The 22,511-nt window shown below is 36.0% G+C and overlaps 1 long non-coding RNA gene across 1 annotated transcript; it reads left to right on the plus strand.

Annotated features, from left to right (window-relative positions):
- Positions 1 to 9,758: 9,758 nt before the first annotated feature.
- Positions 9,759 to 21,261, plus strand: LOC124891329. The gene is made up of 2 exons (XR_007049638.1): positions 9,759 to 15,355; positions 15,449 to 21,261. It is a non-coding gene; the product is annotated as an uncharacterized LOC124891329 (long non-coding RNA).
- The last annotated feature ends 1,250 nt before the right edge of the window (positions 21,262 to 22,511 follow it).

Below are 22,511 nucleotides of genomic sequence, written 5' to 3' on the forward strand. Positions count from 1 at the left end.
CTCTTGGGTTAAGAAAAAGATAGGGTTATCTTCAAGGTGGTAAATCAAAGCTCAGAAGAGTGATTTCTTCTCATCTTCTTTTTAATCTAAGGTGTGTTACTCTTTCCTCATTTTTAGTTCCAACTAAGGGCATGTTTATAAATTGTTTTCATGCCATAAATGTGGTATGGCTTTGGGTTTTATATTATATGTCGGGGTTTTTGGTTATAATGATTGGTTATCATTTTCCCATGTCTTTTATTTATGGTTTTCTCATGTCTTTTACTTATGGTATTATATATAGTGGTTGAACAATTGGTTTCATGGGAATGTTAATTGGTACTAGGTTTTGGCTTTGGAAATACTATGCCCCCAACGTGTTTGATAAAAGGACTATGGGAATGTTTTTGTTTAAATTGTTGGAATTTCATTGAACTATTGCATGGTGCAACTTCGTAATGAAACCCCAAATGGTATAAATGGTTTGGAATGGTTAAATGGTAAGGTCTTAGTGGTTATGGTTTATTTAATTGAAAGCCTTGTGGGGGTACAACGGAATCCCCCAAGCCAACATAATAATGATAACTTGTGGGGTACATGGGATTTCCCCAAGTCTATTTGATAATGTAATCTATGGGTCCATGGGAATCCCTTATCTTTAAAAGGTCGGCTAAGGATATTGCTTCCAAGCTATATTTGGTATGATGATACCACTACTCAAAGCCTTGGTCAATAATTAATGGAATGGTGGTTTGGTTGTGTGGTAATGGTTTTTATTGGGCAACTATGGCTGGGTGTGATAGCTAACCATGAAGGTGTTAGTCTAATGGACGGATACTAGAAATTCATGTTTACTGACATGATGATTGGTCATGAATACCATATATGATACTTACAGGGTACACGGGAAACCCTCTAAGTACACTTGTATATATGTATCATGGAAAGTGAAGGGTACTCGAGAATACCTTACTCCTATGATATATCCGGTTCGTGTAGCTATACACATCGAGGCCCATTCAGGGGGTTACACTGGACCCATATAGCCCGTGGGTAGTTCTAGGAAGGTTTAGCTACATATACCTAGGTTAATGGATTTAATGGCATGTTAAACACGGTTCCCTTTCCCAGCGTGGTTATGTATATGTATGCATGTTATGAATGGATATGGTTGGTTTACTTGGTTTTAAAGGTTGGCATTATCTTATACTTATCCTGAGTACTTTCTAGCATTCACCCGCTAACCAGTCTTCGGGTGGTTGTATCCCCACGTGATGCACGAATCGGCTATTCTACTCCTCCTACTTAGTGAACGAATTCTGGATCAGCTAACCTCAATGAAGGAATTTCACCTTAAGCCTTGGAAAATCACCTCTCTAGGGTTAGGGAATGAAATTTGGGATTTTTAGACCTAAAATACGGCTGAATCTGATTTAAATACAATCAGAATTTTTACTATAGCGAAATCCCATTTCAGCCCAGACAGTGTTCAGTAAAACAGTCATAACTTTTTACTTCGAATTTGGATTGGGAAACAATTTCTTGCGTTAGAAAGAGGACTCAGAGATATTTGATTTGATAGGTAATGGGACCCCTAAATCCTTATATTCTATGATGTCTTATTGTTTTAAGTTGGCCCTAATAAAAACTCATATCAAAACTGTATCGAAAAGAAATTTTTATACTTAACTTTGTGTTAGGGATATTGTAAGACCTTAAGTCATACCTAAAAAAATTTCAATACCAAATTAATGATATTAGCACTCATGAATAATTAAAATCCACCAAGCTCGAGTCTATCTAGAGACATCCAAAGGCTAAAATCTTAACCAAAAAATTTGAGGTGTCATAATAAATAAACTATTGGCTATTTTGGACCAAAGTTAATACTGAGGAATGAAAATTTAGAATTTTCATAAATTTATTACGAATAATTTAGTAATGATGAAATGGGTCGTTACAGCCTACTCCAGACTCTTGATCTTAGCAAAAATCAGCTCATTGGTTCTATCTCTCCAAATCTTCCAAATTCCACCAAGTTATACAAACTTAAATTGAGCCAGAATGCACTTTTAGGGTCAATGCCAGTTTCACTTAATCTCCTTCTCTTACTTTTCTTGCACTTGAACATAACAATCTTTCCGTATATATTCCTGATACTTGCGGTAGTATGATTGTTTTGAACAAGTCTTACCAACTTTAGTATCTTACACATGATCACAATCTTTTGGGAATTTTCTTTCTATAATTAGTAAGTTAATTATGCTTGAGGAGATTAATCTTGTCATAATCATATAAATGAAACTATTTCTAGTGAATTAGGCGTTCTCTCAAGGCTTACTATTTTTTATTTATCTAATAATGTCATAAATGAAACTATTGCTGTTATTTTTTCCAACCTTTCAGCTCTTGCTACTTTGGATTTAAGGATTAATCTTATGGATGACCAACTCCAAGATACCATGGATACACTGAAAACCCTCAGTGTTAAATATGGATGAACAACACTTCTAGGTGCACTTTAAATCAACTAATTCTAGTTGACACTATTAGATAATTCTACCCAAGAGAAAAACCAATAATGGTGAAAACAAACTTGAATAAAACAATTGATAGTTCGACTAAACTCAACCTAAAGACTTAGACAAGTAAAATATCTATTATCCTTTATAACATAGGAGAATATTTACATTTAAGAACAAAAGACAAAAGACTTAAAAATACAACAAAGACTAACACAATAACTCGATTAGGTCCCTTTGTTGAAATGAGAAATATTCTTCTTATAAGAGTGAATTTTGATTTGGAAGATAAATATTTTGATCTTTGCAAAAACTAGGTTTTGCTCTTCTGACTTTAGCTTATATAATAGAGAGGAAAATCTAGGAATCATCCGATTACTCTAGATTGGACAGCACTGCTGCGCCTTGGCTGTAGTGTCCACCAACTGGCTGCAGAAAGTACACTTTACAATTGTACCAAGTTGACTTTAACAATCACAGACCAAGTACCTTGTAACCACGGACCAAGCTCCTTGCAACATGGTCCAGGTCCCTTGCAATAGTTTATTGGTCATCAAAACCAAATATACAATATTTTCTCCCTTTTTGATAATGACAAACTACTCCCCCTGTCTACTAGGTCCCCTTATCCCAGTTATATTCCCCTCGACCAGATTTCCTTAGCACATACACACATCTTCAGTTATATTCCTTCTGTCAACTACCAGGTTCCTTCACTTCTAGGCCTCAATCATGAATCAACTACCTATCATTAACACACATCTCTTCCTTTTATCATCATTAAAATGTAAAAACAGTTTGCCAAGTCAAGTAAAGTGCACACTAGGTTAATTCATGGACACTGTGAAAAATATGAGAGAAAATATTATTGAATTGTTGCATGTAAATTATTACATTAAGACCCTATTTATAGACACTACATTCCAATCCTATTCCTAATAGGACACTACATTACAATCCCTTTCTAAGTAGAATTCAATATACTATTCCTATTCATATTCTAACACTCTCTCTCAAGCTGGTGCATACAAGTTATATGTACCAAGCTTGTTACAAATATAATTAATACGAGGACTGGTGAGGGACTTGGTGAAGATATTTGTAAGTTGATCACTCGACTTCATAAATTTTGTAACAATATCTCCCTAGAGTATCTTTTCTCTGACAAAGTGACAATCAATCTATGTGCTTGGTCCTCTCATAGAACACTGGATTAGATGCAATATGAAGGGTTGCCTGATTATCGCATACAAGTTCCATCTTACCAGTTTCTCTAAATTTTAATTCTCTCAGAAATTTCTTGACCCAAACCAGCTCGCAAATTAGTGCAGCCATTGCTCGATATTCTACTTTGGCACTAGATCGAACAACCACACTCTATTTCTTACTCTTCTAGGAGACCAAATTACCTCCTACTAACACAATATCCATATGTAGAACATCTATCAGAGGGTGATCCTGCCCAATCAATATCTGTATATCCAATGATATACTCATGGCCTCGATCCTCAAACAATAGTCCTTTACCTAGAGATGACTTTGTTTATTTCAAAATTCGAACAACTGTATCCCAATGACTATCACAGGGGAAAGTCATAAACTAACTTATAACACTCACAGGAAAAGAGATTTCAGGTCTAGTCACTATGAGATAATTCAACTTTCCAACCAATAACCTATACCTTTTAGGATCACTGAGTGGCTCTCCTTGTCCTGGCAAAAGTTTAGCATTTGGATCCATAGGAGTGTCAATGGGTCGACATCCCATTATTCCTATTTTCTCAAGAATATCTAAAGAATACTTGCATTGAGAAATAACAATACCTGATCTGGACTGAGCAACCTCAATACCTAGAAAGTATTTCAATCTGCCAAGGTCTTTAGTCTAGAAATACTGAAAGAGATGTTGCTTCAAGTTAGTGATACCATCTTGATCATTGTCGGTGATAACAATATCATCAACATAAACCACCAAATAAATACATAGATTTGGTTCAGAATGGCGATAAAATATTGAATGATTAGCTCCACTATGAATCATGCCAAATTCCTGAATAACTGTGCTAAACTTTCCAAACCAGGCTCGGGGAGATTGTTTCAAACCATAGAGTGACTTGCGCAATCGACATACAAGGCTACTAGACTCCCCCCGAGCAAAAAAACTAGGTGGTTGCTCCTTTTAAACTTTTTCCTCAAGATCACCATGCAGAAAAGCATTCTTAATGTCCAACTGATAAAGAGGCCAATTACGAACGGTAGCCATATAGAGAAAAAAATAGACAGATGCTATTTTAGCCACGGGAGAGAAAGTGTCACTATAATAAAGCCCAAATATCTGTGTATATCCTTTGCTAACAAGGCGAGCCTACAGCCGATCAACCTGATCATCTGGACCAACTTTGACTGTATAAACCCAATGACAACAAACAGTAGATTTACCTGCAGGAAGGGAAACAAGCTCCCAAGTACCACTCATATGTAAAGCAAACATCTCACCAATCATAGCCTATTTTCATCCTGAATGGGAAAGTGCTTCACCTATGGTCTTAGATATGGAAATAGAGGACAAAGATGATACAAAATCATAATGGGGTGATGACAAACGATGATAACTCAAGAAAGTATAATGTGGGTTAGCATTACAAGTGGATTTTATACCTTTTTGAAGTGCAACTGATTGACTAAGAAGAGGTAGGTCCGCAGTAGGGAAAGTGTCAGGCATAGGACATGAATTATCTAGGACTGATACTAGACGTGGGTGGCGGTGATAAGTCAAAATTGGTGGCACTGTAATTGGATATGGAGAAGTAATTATAGATTCCTCAAAGATTGGTGTAGATAAGACTGGAGGTATGGGTAAAACCTCAGAGATACTAAGATTATCAGAAGATGTATAGAAAGGTTGAGATTTAAAGAATATGATATCGGCGGACATAAGGTAGTGACTTAGATCAGGTGAATAGCATCGATACCCTTTTTAAAATTGAGAGTAACTAAGAAATACATATTTCAGAGAAAGAGGGGCTAATTTATCTTTTTATGGGGCTAAGTTATGAACAAAATATGTTCTCCCAAAAACACGAGGGGGAATAGAGTAGAGATGTGACTGAGGAAATAGTATGGAATGGCGAACCTTATTTTGGATCGAAGATGATGGAATCCTGTTAATGAGATAGTAAGATGCGAGGACTGCATCAAACCAAAAACATAATGGAATATGGGATTCAATGAGAAGAGTGCAAGCAGTCTCAATGAGATACCTATTTTCCCTTTCTACTATACCGTTCTGTTGAGGGGTGTATGGATATGATGTTTGTTGAATGATTCCTTAATGAGTAATGAACTCCTGACATCGAGAGGATAAGTATTCTAAGGCATTATCACTGTGAAAAGCACGAATATAAATACTAAATTGATTTTGTATTTCAGTACAAAACTTTTAAATATAGAGAATAACTCGGAATGATCTTTCATTAAGTAAACCTAAGTACATCTTGAAAAATCATTGATGAAAGTAACAAAGTAATGAAATCCTAAGGGTGACCTGACTCTACTAGGACCCCAAATATCAGAATGAACTAATGATAAAATAGACTCTGAGCAACTCTCAATACTACATGAAAAAGTAGCAAAGGTGTGTTTCCCAAGTTAACACGACTAACAATCTGATATGGATAGACTAGAAAAACTAGGCATCATCTTTTGTAGCTTGGATAGACTAGTATATCCAAACATTTATGAATAAGGTCGGGAGGATATGTAGCGTAGCATGCTGTAAAGGAATTTGAAGAGGTAAGATGGTAAAGGCTCTGTGATTCATCTCTTATGCCAATTGTTTGTCCCGTTTTGTGGTCCTGCATTAGAAAAGGATCATCAAAAAAAGTTATACTACAATTAAGGGCACGTGTCAAATGACTAAAAGATGAACGATTAAAAGGACAACTAGGGACATAAAGAACAGATTCTAGAGTGGCAGAAGATAAGGGTTTGGCTTGTCCAACTCCTTTTGGCTCTGTTCGAATTCCATTAGCTAAAGTAATAGCAGAAAGATATTGTGAATAAACAATATCAAACAAAAGTGACTTGTCACCAGAAATATGGTCAGAAGCACCTGAGACCACAACCCGTGATCCAAAGGTAGGAAATTTAATAGTTGAGGCTATTGATAGAAATATATGCTTACTTGCTTGATACTAAAGATACTCATTATATTTCTTTTCAGGTAAATATACATGTTGATCAACTGTGGTGTTAGACTGAGTAATATGAGAATTTTTGAATGGTCGACCATGTAAAGAATAACATATTCCACGAGTATGCCCATGCCTTTTACAATAACTACACTTAGGTCGAAATCTTTCAAATCGACCTTTCCTTCTTTGATTCTTCATAAGCTCTGACATCTGAGTTTCTGGTCTCCTTATTAAGATTCAGATTTAATCATGAAAAAGAAATACAGTTGGAATTTGGCCTGGAAAAAAGAAAAGTCCCCGGATATAATATATGATGCTCGAAAGTTGCTCAGAATGAGAAAATAATCATATGAGTAGCCTCGGAATGAATAAGCGAGGCTACTAAAAAAATTGCCGAAATAGTTGCCGGAATTTAGGTTCAGGTAATCAGAATCTTGAAAGACTTGTCAGAATAAAGAAAAAACTATTGGTACAACCTTGTAATGAAGTGGCGACCTAGATATTAAAAAAATTGGCTGGAAACTGGTCGGAATAAACCGCATGTGCCGACACGCGAAGCGCATAAGGCATAGATCTGAAAGTTCTGGTGGTGCGTAGATCGCCGGAGATAAGATTCGAGCACTGGGGTTTGCTTGCCTGGGTGTTTCTCACCTTGTAGTGGTGTTGGTTTTCGCACAGAACACTTAAAAAAATAGATGAGGGGTCAAATTGGACTTAACAGTCACCGAAAATTAAAGTACCGGGCTGTCTTATTGAGTTTTCTTCCCAAAAATTTTCTCACAAAACCTTCTTTGATACCATGTGAAAAATATGAGAGAAAATATTATTGAATTGTTGTATCTAAATTATTACATTGAGACCCTATTGATAGACACTATATTCCAATCCTATTCCTAATAGGACACTACATTACAATCCCTTTCTAAGTAGAATTCAATATGCTATTCCTATTCATATTCTAACAACTAGCAACACTAGCACAAATGAACATAGCCAAAACAAGAAAGAAAAAATGGTAGACATATTAAAAATTTTATTTCATAATTTATTGGAACAATATCTTAAACATTGCATTAAATAAAAATACATAAAACTATTCACACTTGCCATAAAACCAAAAGGGAAAAAAGACACAATAGGATATGAGACAAGAAGTATTAGGAAGTAGAAGGCTTGGAGGCAAGAGATACAAGGACTAAGTTTAGATGTGTATTTTCAGTAGCATGAGTAAAGAGGAGTTGCTTTGCCAAGTCCGTAAATTCAACATTCAATGTGGTGACATGTGCTCTCAGTCCTTTACTCAACACGCAGAGCATCAGTAGTACCAGGTTTGTCAGTAGAGCGTTGCTACACTACATCCTTTAACTTAATTAATGTCTCCATGAGGAACAGGTCTGTTGTGTAAGCATTAGTTCACCTTTTAGTATGAGGTAACAATAGTTAAACCATCCAAGCATCTAATGTATCCCACAACTTAGGAGTGGCGATTAATTTTGTCAGGGACTTGATCCCCTCTGTTGGAAAATCTAGAATCTTTAAATTATCTCGTTAATATTAATCTCTACCCACACACGGTTATGGATAGACTTAAACTATCCTTAGTGACCACATAACATAGTAAAAGACTCGTACCTCTCTTTCATGAACTTCAGGGATCAATAAATAAAAAAGATGAATTCATTCTTAGATTTTATCAATTTTAATCAATTCAGTCATCCCAAGAAGATCAAAACTATCAGGGTCAAAAATATCACCCTTAAGGACCTTTTGTTTTCTTAGGAATTGGATTTGATCTTCTCTTGTAAGAACCTTGGTAACTTTTTGAATTTTCCTCCTTTTGGACATAATGCTTGGTACCTTAATAGGCTTAGCTACCTGTACTGGAGTGGTGGAACCAAATCAATACATGGTTCTTCAGACTGATCAATTCTTTTTCTCTTCTCAGAAAGAATCTTCTTTCCTACAGGCTTCTTGGGTTTACCCTTTAATAAGGTGGTTAATTTAGTAGAAACAGGGGTAACTCTTTTCTTTGTAGTTCCAATGAAAACATCATAATAAATTTCCTCATCTTTTTTAACCTTTTCTTATAGGTAGCATAACCTTTTCTACAATATCAACCATTTGTTTCCCTTTCAAACCTCTTTGTCCAACTCTCTTCAATGTCAAATGTTCCTTACCAGGATCATCAACGTACTTATATTCCGTGAGAGGTGGATTTATTTTCTTTTGAATTCTCTTTTAGGTTTATTTTCCATTTGAGTTAAGCTCTGAGCAACCCAATCGACCCTTGTTGCTAAAATGTTTGACAAATTTTCTTTTTCATCTGAAAAATCACCATCAAACATATGCTCCTTAAAGGGTAGGGATTCAGAGGATTTCTTGGTACCTGGTCCATCAGAAAGTGCATCAATGACTTTTTCTTGGATGAGACCAGGTTGAGGTTTTTTTGGAAGAGACTCAAGAGTCTTTTATGTGGAGAAAAGAGATGCATTAAGATCTTCAAGAGTCATTTCTAAGGGGATGGTATGGAAAATGGTTTTTTTCCTAGGGTAAGGGAGGCAAATACTGTATCTTTTTGGTATAAGAAAAATAGAGATAAAGAAAAAGAAGTGGGAAAAGATACATGGAATTGTTAAACAGTTCTTCAAGCATTTTCAAAAAAATAATATATATGAAAGTTTCCTCTGAGGGGGGACTTGGTCCATTCTTTGAATTTTTGAAAGATGTTTGACATTAGTCTATCCCATATTCACACCTCCTTTGGCTTGCTCACCATGAATTAGACCTAGTGAAATAAATTACCACAACGATACTTGTTCCTTAATTGTAGCCAATTTTGAGATAGACACAGATTAATTCAGGCAACTCAATTAAACTTAATCAGTCCTAGCTTAAGCATGTTTCTCTCAAATTGGTTCTTATTTAGAACCTTTGTGAATATATTACCCATTTGATCTTCAGGCTTACAAAATTATATGGAAATGTTCTCTTTCTCTATAGTACTCTTAAGAAATAATGCCTCACATCAATATGTTTGATCCTCTTGTGTTGCAGATGATTGTTGGCCATGTTAAGAGTACCGGTGCTGTTATATAACAGTGAGACAGTTTTAGACACTATCCCAAAATCCTCTAGATACTACTTAATCCATAGTTGCTGAGCACAATATGAAGCAGCTGCAACATGCTCTGCTTCTATAGTGAAAAGTGCCACTGAGTTTTGCTTCTTTGTACTCTAGACGACTTGAGAAGATCCTAAAAATGAGCCATTATAGAGGTATTTTTCCTATCAACTTGTACCTTGCATAAGCTGCATCAGCATAAATAATTAGATCAAAAGAATCACCAAATAGATAGATCGGGACCAGGTTCCCCATTCAATTCAGATATCTTTGAATCCTCTTTACAGCTTTCAAGTTCAACTCCTTTGGACATGATTGAAATCTTACACATATTCACACACCGAAGACAATATCAGGTTTGCTAGTAGTTAAGTACAAGAGGAATCAAATAATTTCTCTATACATAGTCTCATTCACCATAGGATCCGGCCCATCAGGATCTAGTTTTGAGCTAGTACTAATGGGGGTGTCAATAGGTTTGGCATAATTCATTTGGAATTTTTTAGAAGCTTCTTGATATACTTCTCTTGACTAATCATTATACCACTGGGAGTTTGCTTGACCTACAACCCTAGAAAGAAGCTTAGCTCACCCATCATGCTTATTTCAAACTCATTTTCTATTAGTTCATCAAAATTTTCACATAGTGAGTTTGAGGTTGCTCCAAAGATTATGTCATCCATAAAAACTTGGATAATCAACATATTCTATCCTTTTGACTTTAAGAAAAGGGTGTTGTCAATTTTCCCCCTCTTAAACCATTTTCAAGAATAAATTTTGATAGCCTTTCACACTATTTCCTAGGAGCTTGCTTTTGTACACCTACTTGGTCCTTATAATGGTTATGTCATCAGGTCTAAGGACCAGGTGCCATACTTTAATTCACTTAAAATAATGAATTCTTCCAGGTTTATTGACTAGGACCTGGTCTACACGTCGGATTCCAGAGAAAAGGTAAGATTATCAGTAGATGAGATGAATTGTGCTTCTAATTTGGTCTTTTTAGGCTAATTGTGGTTGACTGGTAGTAGGGACCTCAGTGACTTGGTTTTAAGATTCAAGAAATTGTGAATCAATAGTTTCTAAGGGATCTTTTGAGGACACAGTACTTTTGCTTATTTAGTTGCACCAACTTCATCATCTTGCTTAACTTAATCTTTATTGTTTTCTTCATTAAGACTCTCTCTAAATCTAAAGAAGTTCCTCAATATATATATCATCTTTATCCTTCATTTCCTTATCAATACCTGTCAATGACATAACATGTAGTGTTGACATCTTCAGCCTAGAAGTTCTTAAGTAGATCCACATCAATCAATATCGTTCAGGAAATATCAACAAGAATTCTATTTTTCTTTCAACCATATCATTTTGATTAGGAGTTTTGAGAGTTGAGAAGTTATGACTTATTTAATTTTATGTGCAGAAATCTTCTTACCTTGCATTTTCAAATTCTATTCGATGGTCCGACCTAGTCCCTACACTTTTTCTGTTCAACCTCACTTGTACTTGCTTGGCAAAAATCAACAATACTTCAAAAGTTTGATCTTTGGACCTCAAGAACATAGTCAAAGTGAACTTTCAAAAGTCATCAACAATAATTAGTATGTACTTTTTTACTCTTCTACTTTGAACCTTTACAGGATCATATAGATACACATGAAGTATATCAAGAGGCCTAGTGGTACTGACTTACTTCTTCGACTTGAATGAACCTGGACTGATTTTCTTTGGTTTAAGCATTATAATTTTGTTATCTGCAAACTTAATCATGGGAACCCCACATACCTGGTCCATGGAGACCAACTTGTTTAGAAGTATAAAGCTAACACAATTCAATTTTTGATAACATAGATCATTTTGTTACTTTGAGCATTAAGATGGGTAAGATCATCACCAAGGACTAAGTTGAAATTTGCAACATACATATTCTTGAACCTTCTTGATAGTATACATTCTTGATTGCATGATTGAGAAATTTTACAATCTTTTCAGTGCGTAAGTTATACCCTTCTTTCAATTTCCAAAAGAGACAACTCCACCTTGAATAGCCTTTTGTAAGAGGAATTCTTCTATTCTACCAGTCATATGCTTTGAACATCCACTACCCATAAACTAATTATAACAACTTTCCCTTACTTCCACCTACACATAAAGATTATTTATTAGTTTTGGGAACCCATTTAAGCTTGAGTTCCAAAAAAAAAAAAGATAGGGGTACAATCAAGGCCTTCTTTTTCCAAACAGGCAACTTGGCTTTCTTGAGTTTTGAAAAAGGAATATGTCCCTTTCTTACTCGTATCTTCTATTTGACATGCTTTGAAAGACTCTTCTTAATTGCTAGCCTAGCGTGACATTTATTATTGACATGTCTATTCTCCCACTATGAGTACACAATAGGTCGTTGACACTAACATATATTCACTATGGGGGTTGTAGCGAGGGTTCACCTTTTTTCACCTCAATCATTGGCCAATGTCAAACCTTTGACTAGTTAGACAAGCTAGAATTTGAGATGAAGCAGTCCATTTGAGGGATTAATTAAAATCTTTCTTAATATGGACCAGGTCCTCTCTAACTCAACATTTCTTTCAAGACAGATCAACTTGAGATTTGTTTAATCTCTCTTCAAGCTCAAGTTGAAGGATACTTCCTCAATATTTTTTGTAGAAGCAAACTCAAAAGGTTTTCTTAACATCTCTTTCTCTTAGCATTTTCAGATGACATTATACCAAGCTTTTCTTCCAACTCAGAGATTTGAAAGTTAGGGCAATTTTTTTATTTTCAAAATCATCTAGACTTACTTTCAAAAAATATTTCTCCTTTTTAATATCACAAAGAGAATCAATCAAGACATTAGCTAAACTTTTTAGTTTCTTCAAGGAATAGTCCTTGAGATTTTGTTTAATGTTAAGAAGGGTTACCTTTTTTATCTTCATCAACTTCTGATTTAGCCATAAGAGTAAAAAATGAGTTGAATGAATTATCATCATCCTCTACAGCCATCATAGACGCATCTTCAGGGTGCTCAAACTCATCAGATTACTGGACAAGTCCCCTAAACAGCAAGAGCTTGCTTGAAGCTCTTGAAAACGTAGTCTGCAACAGCTTATCTTGGGGATTTTTTGGGACCTGGGCCCTTCTTTTGCCTTTGTCACCACCATCTTTGTCATACTCCTTGTACTTCACCTTATATCGAACAATCTTTAATGAAATGGATAGGTATGCCACACTTGTGGCAATAATCATTTCCATTTGAGGACTTACTTGTATTTTCTCTTCTCAGAAATCCACCATTCTTTCTTACCATTTTTTGGAATCCTTGTGTAAGATAATCCATGTCTTCATATTCTTTACTAGATTCTCCCATAGCAACCTTGAGAACTAGAATCTTTTCCTTTTTAGGCTCCCTTTTTACTTGATCATGCTGATTCTTAAGTTCATAATTTTTCAAGTTCCCTATCAACTAATCCATTATAAGAATCTTGAAGTCACGATCTTCAGTGAAGCATCAAATTTACTTTCCCAAAACTCGAGAAGAATTCTAAGTATTTTTCACATTTGTTTACTTGGTTTGATCCCCTCTCCAAGACAATATAGTTCATTAGTAATAGATATGAACCTGATATGCATCTCTTAGATGGTTTCACCTTTCTTCAGTGTGAAGGTTTTGTATTTAGTAGTGGGCATGTATACCTTGGACTCATTGACTTGACTTGTACCCTCATGGATCTTATTTAAGCACTCCTAAATCTTTTTTGTTGATTCAAACACAGAGATTTTGTTATACTCATTAGGCCCTCTCCCACACACGAGCAAGTTCTTGGCTTTGTAGCGCTTTTTAATTTTCTTTCAATCATTTTTTCATATGCCTTTTTGTGTCCTTGCGACTATTTTTATTACACCTTCTTTCTTGACTTCTTTAATAGGAACATGTTGTCCATCATATATAATGTCCCACAACTCACTATCTTCTGCCATTATGATATATGAGTCTTTCACCATTCACAAAATTGTCTGTTAAAATGAGGTGGTTAGTGGTTGACTAACTTTCTTCTAATTTGAGTGCCATCAAGAAGGATATTCTCTAGGTGTAAGACTTAGAGGAAGTACTTTCTCTGATACCAGTTTTTGGCTTATATGAGTCCACCACGAGCCACGGGATCAGGTCCCTTAATAGATTTCCATAACAGAGGCTTATATGAGACCAGGTCCCTTAACAATGAAATACAACAACTTAGCAAGTAATGAAGTTAGATGTAGAAAGGTAAACAACACACAATGTTTACATGGAAACCTCCTTGCTCAAGGAAGGAAAAATCAAGACCTACAATACAACAACAATAAGCCCAATGTATTCCCACATAGTGGGGTCTGAGGAGGGTAAAATATATGCAGTCCATACCGCTACCTACGAAGAAGTAGAGAGGCTATTTTCAATAGACCCAGAGAGGCTATTTTCGATAGACCCCCAGCTCAAGATAAAGTATAGTAAACATAGTCGTAATGAAATGTGAAACAGGATGGGTGGCTTAACAGAGTAAAAAATCAGAAATAGTAAAATAGAACTCAGAGAAATACGGAATAGGAGAACTAAGAGTCATAAGCAATAAGAAATAAGACTTGTTTCTCAAAACATTCCAATACGGAATAGAAAAACTAAGACCTGTTTCTCATAATTTTCCAGCTCTCTACTAACTCCAAGAAATAACATGATTACAGACACGAGTAATCACAAGGATTAAACTCTTAATTTTAACTCTTTGTAACAACTCTATTACAAGACAGATGCAATAATTCTACCATGCCACCATGTCAACTAACTCTAGCCAACACTCCTAGGTAACTCTACCCAAACTTGTGCAACAACTCTGCTACACACTTTAAATCAGCTAACTCTAGTTGACACTCCTAGTTAACTCTAGCCAAGAGAAACACCATGAATAGTGAAAATAAAATTGACTAAAACACTAGATGATTCGACTAATTAACCATAGTTAATGCAACTCAACCTAAAGACTTAGAAAAGTGAAATATCTACTATCCTTTATAACATAGGAGTAGATTTTTTAAAAACAAAAGACACAAGACTCAAAAATGCAACAAAGACTAAAGCAACAACTCAATCAAGTCTTTTTGTTGAAATGGGCAATGTTCTTCTTATGAGATGGTGTTTTCTTTGGAAGATAAATCTTTTGAGCTTTGCAAAAACTAGGTTTTGCTCTTGTAACTTTAACTTATATAAGAGAGAGAAAAACCTAGGCATCATCTCATTGGTCCAAGTTGGACAGGACCACTATGCCTCTACTGCAGTGTCCACTAACCAGCTATAGAAAAGTATACTTTACAGTTGTACAGAATTAACTTCAATAATCACAGACTAGGTCCCATAAAACCACAAACCAAGTCCCTTGAAACCATAGACCAGGTCCATAGTAGCATGGACTAGGTCCTTTGCAGTAGTTGTTGGTCATGTACAACAGAAAAGCTTCTTGTCCGTGGTTATATGGCTAATAGAAGTCTCTCATCCTTCCTCCATGGTAAAATTATCTACTCTCACTGATTGTTTGTATTTTTTTTAATGTTTCTAATCATGTTGACAATCCTAATAACATACTTGCGTTCTCTACAAGGATGAGGATTGCTATTGGTATAACAAAAGGAATCTTTTCCTATATACAAAAGAAAACATAATACATGGGAATCTTACATCAAGTAACATACTTCTTGATGAGAAAAACAACCCAAAGATGGCAGATGTGGGACTCTCCAGGCTTATGACCACTAATGGAAATACCAACATAATTGCCACTACAGGCATGCTAGCTTATCACACACTAGAGTTTTCCAAAATCAATAACGCAAGCACTAATATGGATGCCTATAGTCTTGGAGTGATCATCTTGGAGCTCTTAATTAGAAATTCACCTAGTGAGGCAATAGATGGTCTCAATTTTACATAGTGGGTAGCTTTCATTGTGAAAGAAGAGTGAACTAATAAAGTGTTTGATGTGGAACTTATGAGGGATGTACCTAATATTGGTGATGTGTTGTTTAATACATTGAAATTAGCTTTTCATTGTGTTGATCCCACACCAACTACTAAGCATGATGCTCTGTGAGTACTATAGAATTTAGAGGAGATAAAGTCAGAGCTGATATTAACAGCTACCGGTTATGGAGAAAATAGCACAATAGTTCAAGAAATGAGTGTATAAACTCTATTTTTTCACAATGTTGATTGAAATAAGTATGGAAACTTTTGAGCTTTTTGTTTTATATCTAGTTGGTTATTCTTTCATTTTTTCTAGTTAGTGGATTTATTGATTCATGATGTCGCTCAAAAGCACACCTCCTTAAAAGTATCAAGCAGTCAATGTCAAAATATAGTAACCCAACTATGTTGGGATCGAACCAACAGGAAATAGGGAAGAACTATCTCTCAAACTTGTTGAAACAGTTGGGCAGTGCAGAAAAATAAATGGGGGGAGTTGTTTAATCAATACAAAGTAACAAAACTCGAATGCTTTTGGTTGTAAACAATCTGAAATTAATACTATAACTGTGTTCCCCTGCCTTTCTAACTCCGTAGGTTTATCATGCTCCATTGAACAATCTAATATCTTGCATGCAAAATTTGATAAGTTATGTATCATTAACCATCTTTTGAATACCTTTAGTGAATTTTACTCTTTACCTTGTGAGTCTCAGAGTGTCTCCTTACTAACCCTTATCCTAGATCCCAAATTAACTATTACTTGTTCAGTCTCTAGTTAATTAGATGAGAGGGCAATTATAAGATGGAAGTGAATCTCAGATTACTGTCTAATCTTCTTTTCTTAATCTCTACCCCTCTTTTGAAGTAAGTAGTGAATACAGGTGGGTTCTTAATGTTTGCAACTGCTAAGAAATATATTAAATTAAAGATGAACACAATACATGCAAGAATATTGGTTAGGAACAATGTTGTACTTCACCTACTTTGTTATTTAGCCAGGGATACCACAATCCTACCTAAGAGAATTAGTCGCTCATAGTTGTGAAATAATCCATAGAATTCATAAGTAAAAGTATAGAATCAATCACAATAATAGACGAAGAAACCCGAAGTCTCAAATCAATAAATCAACCAAAAACTACGAAGACAAGAATCCAAAGATCAAAATCCAATCTTGGAATTAAAATGTATGTTTGTGAATAGTATGAATGCGGAGACTAACTAAAAAACATCAAATGGGTATTTATAGATTATATGAAAACCCTAGAAAACCCTTCTAATACAAAAGAGGAAAATTGGAGGCGATGGCTACCTACGGAGCCACTTATAGATCGTAGGTGGCACCTACAGTCTGTAGGTGGCCCCACATAGGTGCCAGACATCCAAAACTCCTACAAGAACTCTCTTAACTTCATCTTCTGAAAATTCATCTGGCACCTACGCCACATACGTAGAACCTACAGGTAGTAGGTGCCCACATAGGTGGTCCAAAACTCAAGTTTTCACTTCTTTTCTCCTGTTTAGCTCTCAAAACCTAGTTTTCCGCAAAACACATCATATCTAAGAAAATGACCTAAGTAACTGCATATTTTCATAAATTTAAGCATTGAAAGTCTATGAAACCATAGCACATCAATTCATATTAAGATCTAGTATATAATAAACTATATATAGTTTGTGATTGTTGCACAGGTTATACTAATAAAGAAAAACATTTTGTTCAATTCACTTTATTCATTGTAATGTATAAAATAAATGCATATCTATTTTTTATGAGATACAAGCGATAGATTGTTGTTGTGTTACATGTGACTATTCATATTAGTGATTTCAGAAATTCAGTCAAAGCTAGAACCCAGTTTATATCCTCTACTTACTTCACCAAAAGAAGAATTCAGTTTATATCCTTTATTAAATATTATCCAGTCCATATTACAATATTCCCCTCTGTTTAAAATAAAATGATCTAGTTTAACTTGACACGAAGTTTAATAAAATAAAGAAGACTTTTGATTCTTGTGGTCTTGAATTTAAGTTATGTCAAATGTATCAAATTGGCCTTTAGTCTTGTGGTCTTAAATATGCTATGTGGAAATTAGAATTAAAGTATTGCTAAAAAAGTAAATGATTATTCTTTTTGAAACATTTTAAAATAAAAAATAGGTCATTCTTTTTGTGATAGAGAGAGTAAGTCTTTTAGGGTAAGGAGGTTTTTGCACACTCCTTAAAAAAGTTATACAATATTATCTAAACTAACTTGTTGTTTTTCTAAAACATGAAATTAATTTAATAAAAGAAATGCCAGAAACGTGTACGGGGTAAATAGCTTGTAAAGAAACTTGGTCGAGTCAGGTCAAATGTAACATGGGTCTGCCTATGAAGGGGCCTTCTTAGGAGCAAGTTCGACAGTAGGAAGGGCCACTCGAGTGGAATCATAAGTACCTGAGGGAATTAACGATATATACCTCATATGAAGGACTGACAAAGAGGACAATGCGTTGGGCTTGGTGACTTTGGACTGAACAATGTTAGATACGTAGTATTGGGATATCATCCCCCAACGCCCTGAGAACAAATGGCCAAAGGTCATTGGACGTAGTACAATGGGCTCAGGGAATAACGCTATCCTATTAGTCGAAAGGCAACCTCTATCCCGTGGTGTGAATTCTGTGGGATACATGGCCACGACACTAGGGATTGTTATCACCTTTGAGAACCAGTCACCGAACTGCTCAATGGTGGACACCCCAAAGAGTTCCTGAACAAGCGAGTCAAGGGCAACTATGGAAAAGGCGCCAAAGGCAACTCGACACCCGCGGGATCAGGAGCTCCAAGGAAGGCTTAAGCTAATATTAGGCCTCGACAAGACGGGTATGCATCCTCTCACATTTCATTTATCTAATGATATTTTTCTTTTGAGTTCTCTTAAAGGTATCCCACGGTAAAGTTCAGACACGACAGCGGATGACTCAAAAGAACAAAGCTACACTCTTTTTTCCTTCAACCAGTTTTTTTCCTAAAAAGGGTTTATATGGCAAGGTTTTTAATGAGGTAGCAGTGAGGACTTCCAAAAAATTAGAAAATATCATTTGTTTTCTCTCGGTTAAAGACACTACCCAATAACAACCAAATAAATAGAAAGGAAAGTTTGTGTATTTGCATGCTTGTTCCCATCCTGAATTTTTGATTAGTGATTATCAGTCAAATCATTTTGTTTAAAAGAGAGCAAGGCTCCTCGAGGCCAAAATACCAACCCTCTATAAGCCACGAGGAGAAGACTTCAAGTGATATCTCTCGATATCCCAAAAAGAAAGCGAGGCTATAACTTCATGGCCTACACAAAGGGTTGCAAAAACATATAAGTCACTACATCCCGATACTAAAGACTAGGGACTGGCTTTCGTATGCAGAGGAACTCGAAACATGAACTCGCTCTAAATCTTAAACAAAATCCACATCATTCGATAGTGACAAAGCTTGCGTCCGCTATGTTGTAGGGACAAAAAAGGCCTGAACGAGAGGCACCATTAATGGTTAGTTCGAGTGAAATTATATGAAAAATGACTAAAATAAAGAGACGTGATCGCTCTTACACTATGTGCTAAAGTACCTTGGAGATGTCCCAACTTAGATGCACAACAACTTAAAAAATTAAAAGGGTCTTTTCTCACTTTGATGAGGTTAAATTAGGATAAAACGCCTAAAAATTTAAGACTCATTGAAAAGGACACAGAGGCTTGCAAAATAAAAAAAAATAGTTCGCGATTAACCTATAATATCTAGAACAAACTTGATATTTGCAACATAAAATATACAAATCCTAGAGAGGATTAGACCACCAAAGAGTCACCTCAAGAGGAATATTAATTGCAAAAGATAGATTTAAAAAGTCATTAAAAATTAAACAAATGTGCAATACAAATAATTCTCTAAAGTCAAGTACAGAGTTATTATAGAAGGAAAAATCATGCAACAAAGACTTTCTAACAAGAAAAGAGTGTTAGAAACAACAAAAGAGGTGAGCCCGTTCTCCAAGGGCACATACAATGTCCTTCTTGCATTTTGGGGAGTCGCCTGACTGAATGTCATCATCAACAAACTCACAAACTTGGGCCAAATGGCTTCGACTGACAAACTGGGAGCCCTTGGCTTCGAGTGCTTGGCGTTGGATACTAAGGAGAGGCTTAACCGTCTTTTGTTCCAAATAGTTTGAAAAAAGCAGATTTGAGGAACTTTAACTGGGAGATCCCGCTAGCAAAAGTCTGGATAGTACTGAGGTAGACCCCACCTCACAAATAAGCTTCTACAAAATAGGCTCACACGACTCTTTCTTCCTGCCATGATCGGCTTCATCTCGGACAACTGCCATACCCAATACTATCAATGCTGAAAAAATAGAAACAAGCCCTCGCACTGGGGAAAGAGAGAAACCATGCCTATCGTAATCTTCTATTTTCCTGAGCCACACCCACAGTTTTCAATTTACCCATATGAAAAATTTAAGAGAAATCATATGAGGACAAGCTCTGGGATAAAAAACAAGGATAAGGAAAAAATTATAGTGAAACCCAGGGCAAAGGCAATATAGTTGGGGGAATCCAAGAAAAACACCATGAAGGAAAAACAACTTATTATGAGTAGCTTTCACTAAAGGGATAAAAGGCGTGGGAAAGAATGTGGTGCTAGAAATGGTAATTTATACATAAAAATCCATTAATATGTAAGACGCTAAGAAGCATGGATTATTCCCATGTGTTTGGACCGATCATATATAACGGAATCCAAAGGGAAAATACTCGGCAAATAATGTATCTGGTTGCACATCAATGCTTTTGATGATTCGTACCCTTCCTTTTTGACTCCAAAGGCAAATAAGCCCAAAAAGCTAACGCAATGCTTTGAGTAAGGGTTATTAAGCACAGAGCTCGATAAAAATATGCAAATAAATGGATCAGTTTGGAAAATTGACATATCTTCATACTTACATTGCCTTCGAGAGGGCTTGAAATCATTTGAGCGGAGTAAATGGCAAAATTTCCAGGAGTAGAAAGTCCCACAACACCACCTAATGGCAGGGAGTTGATAGGATAAATCGGCCATATTAGGAGCACTAATAAGGTCCTCTCACAAGGATGGAAAGTATGGGTGTTACCGCCAACGACTCTAGGAAGACCCCGTCCCTTCATATCAATTTACGGAGCCCCCTCAAATAAAAATGCCAAAGAGGTGAGGCCATGAGGTGGTCACACTATGTAAATAAAAATTCTAATCTAACCTAATTATTTGAGTCCCATTGTTAGCTCTAGGATGGTCCTACCCAGTTAGAAGTTTACGCAAAAGGAGTGAAAAAACCATATTAAAAAATGGCGACAAGAAAGTTGAGAAGACAAAAAATGTTATTATTGTTTAAAAAAAAGAGGGAAGAAATTACATAGTACAAGGCTTTTAAATCTATTGTAGGACAATGGAAAATAAATTAACAAGCATCATGCGAGCATCCGGTTGAGACCGTTTCTTCACTTTAGTCAGCTAGAAAAGGTTCTTCAACCCAGGCCTCTCCTTAGAAGTGAAGATGGGAGTTGTAGATCACAATGGAAGAAATACCTCCATTGCTATCGGGCAACAAATAAAGCCAAATTCATCCACTACCCCTGATGACAATAGAAGTCATATAGCGACCCTATGATAAGGGAAAAAAAGTCCCTAAATGAAATAAACTGCTGAGGCGATCCCTCTACAAGAATGGACCTGCATCGATATGGAAAGGGGTACTTCTCTTCGCGCTTTAGTTTCTCTCATCGAAGGCCAGCGAGAACTCATCATAGTGTGGATTTCCCTACAGTAGTCAGTTACCTTAGTTGTAAGGCATAAGCATCCGCATTAAAGAAAGAGAATATGGCAGCTATAGAGAAATATCGTTAGCTAGAACATTGCCCACCACCCTCATCTAGGGCTTTTCCTATAGTCTCTATCTCACTCTCATCAACAAACCAAGAAGAACCTCCAAGAGAGAGTCACCAGGATCAATGAAAAGAATGAGGCAAGGACTATAAAATGCATTGGGGAAAATACGTTGAACTTGAAGTGGTTTGATATTTGCATGGTTCAAGATGATTGAAATGGGAAAGTTTGAGAAAGAAGTGGAAAGAGAATGAAACTTATAGGAGACGAACTGATCAAGAGGGAGTATGGATAGATGACATATGGACGATCATCCATAAAAGGCACGAAACATATAGGATCCAAAACATCAAGAGTGTTTTCATCTTTTTCCATGGGCGATGTTCCAAATGACAAAAGGAATGGTTGGATTACCCTTACAATAAATAAAAGAGGTAAGAAACAAAAGCTACAAGATGATAGGAATGCATCTGTCCAATTAATACGACAGAAGACTGGAGTCACAACACCATCAGCGTGACCCCGAGATCATCAACCGATGGTTTGAGACCTCTCACGATAAATGACATCTGCTTTTCTAAAAGAAGCTTTAGGGCAAGATGAAAGATCCTCATAATTGGGAGTGTCTCGGTTGGTCATAAGGAAGTCTCATGGATAAAATATTTTTGTCCCTCGACAACAACGACGTTGTGCACGTAGGACAGAGGGACTATCTATATAGGGTCAAATAGCTTGTAAAAAGACTCAATCAAGTTGGTTCGAGTGTAACACGGGTCAGCCCAATAAGAGGTTTTTTT

This window comes from Capsicum annuum, unplaced genomic scaffold (genome assembly GCF_002878395.1).
Source record: "Capsicum annuum cultivar UCD-10X-F1 unplaced genomic scaffold, UCD10Xv1.1 ctg3414, whole genome shotgun sequence".
Taxonomy (NCBI): Eukaryota; Viridiplantae; Streptophyta; class Magnoliopsida; order Solanales; family Solanaceae; genus Capsicum; species Capsicum annuum.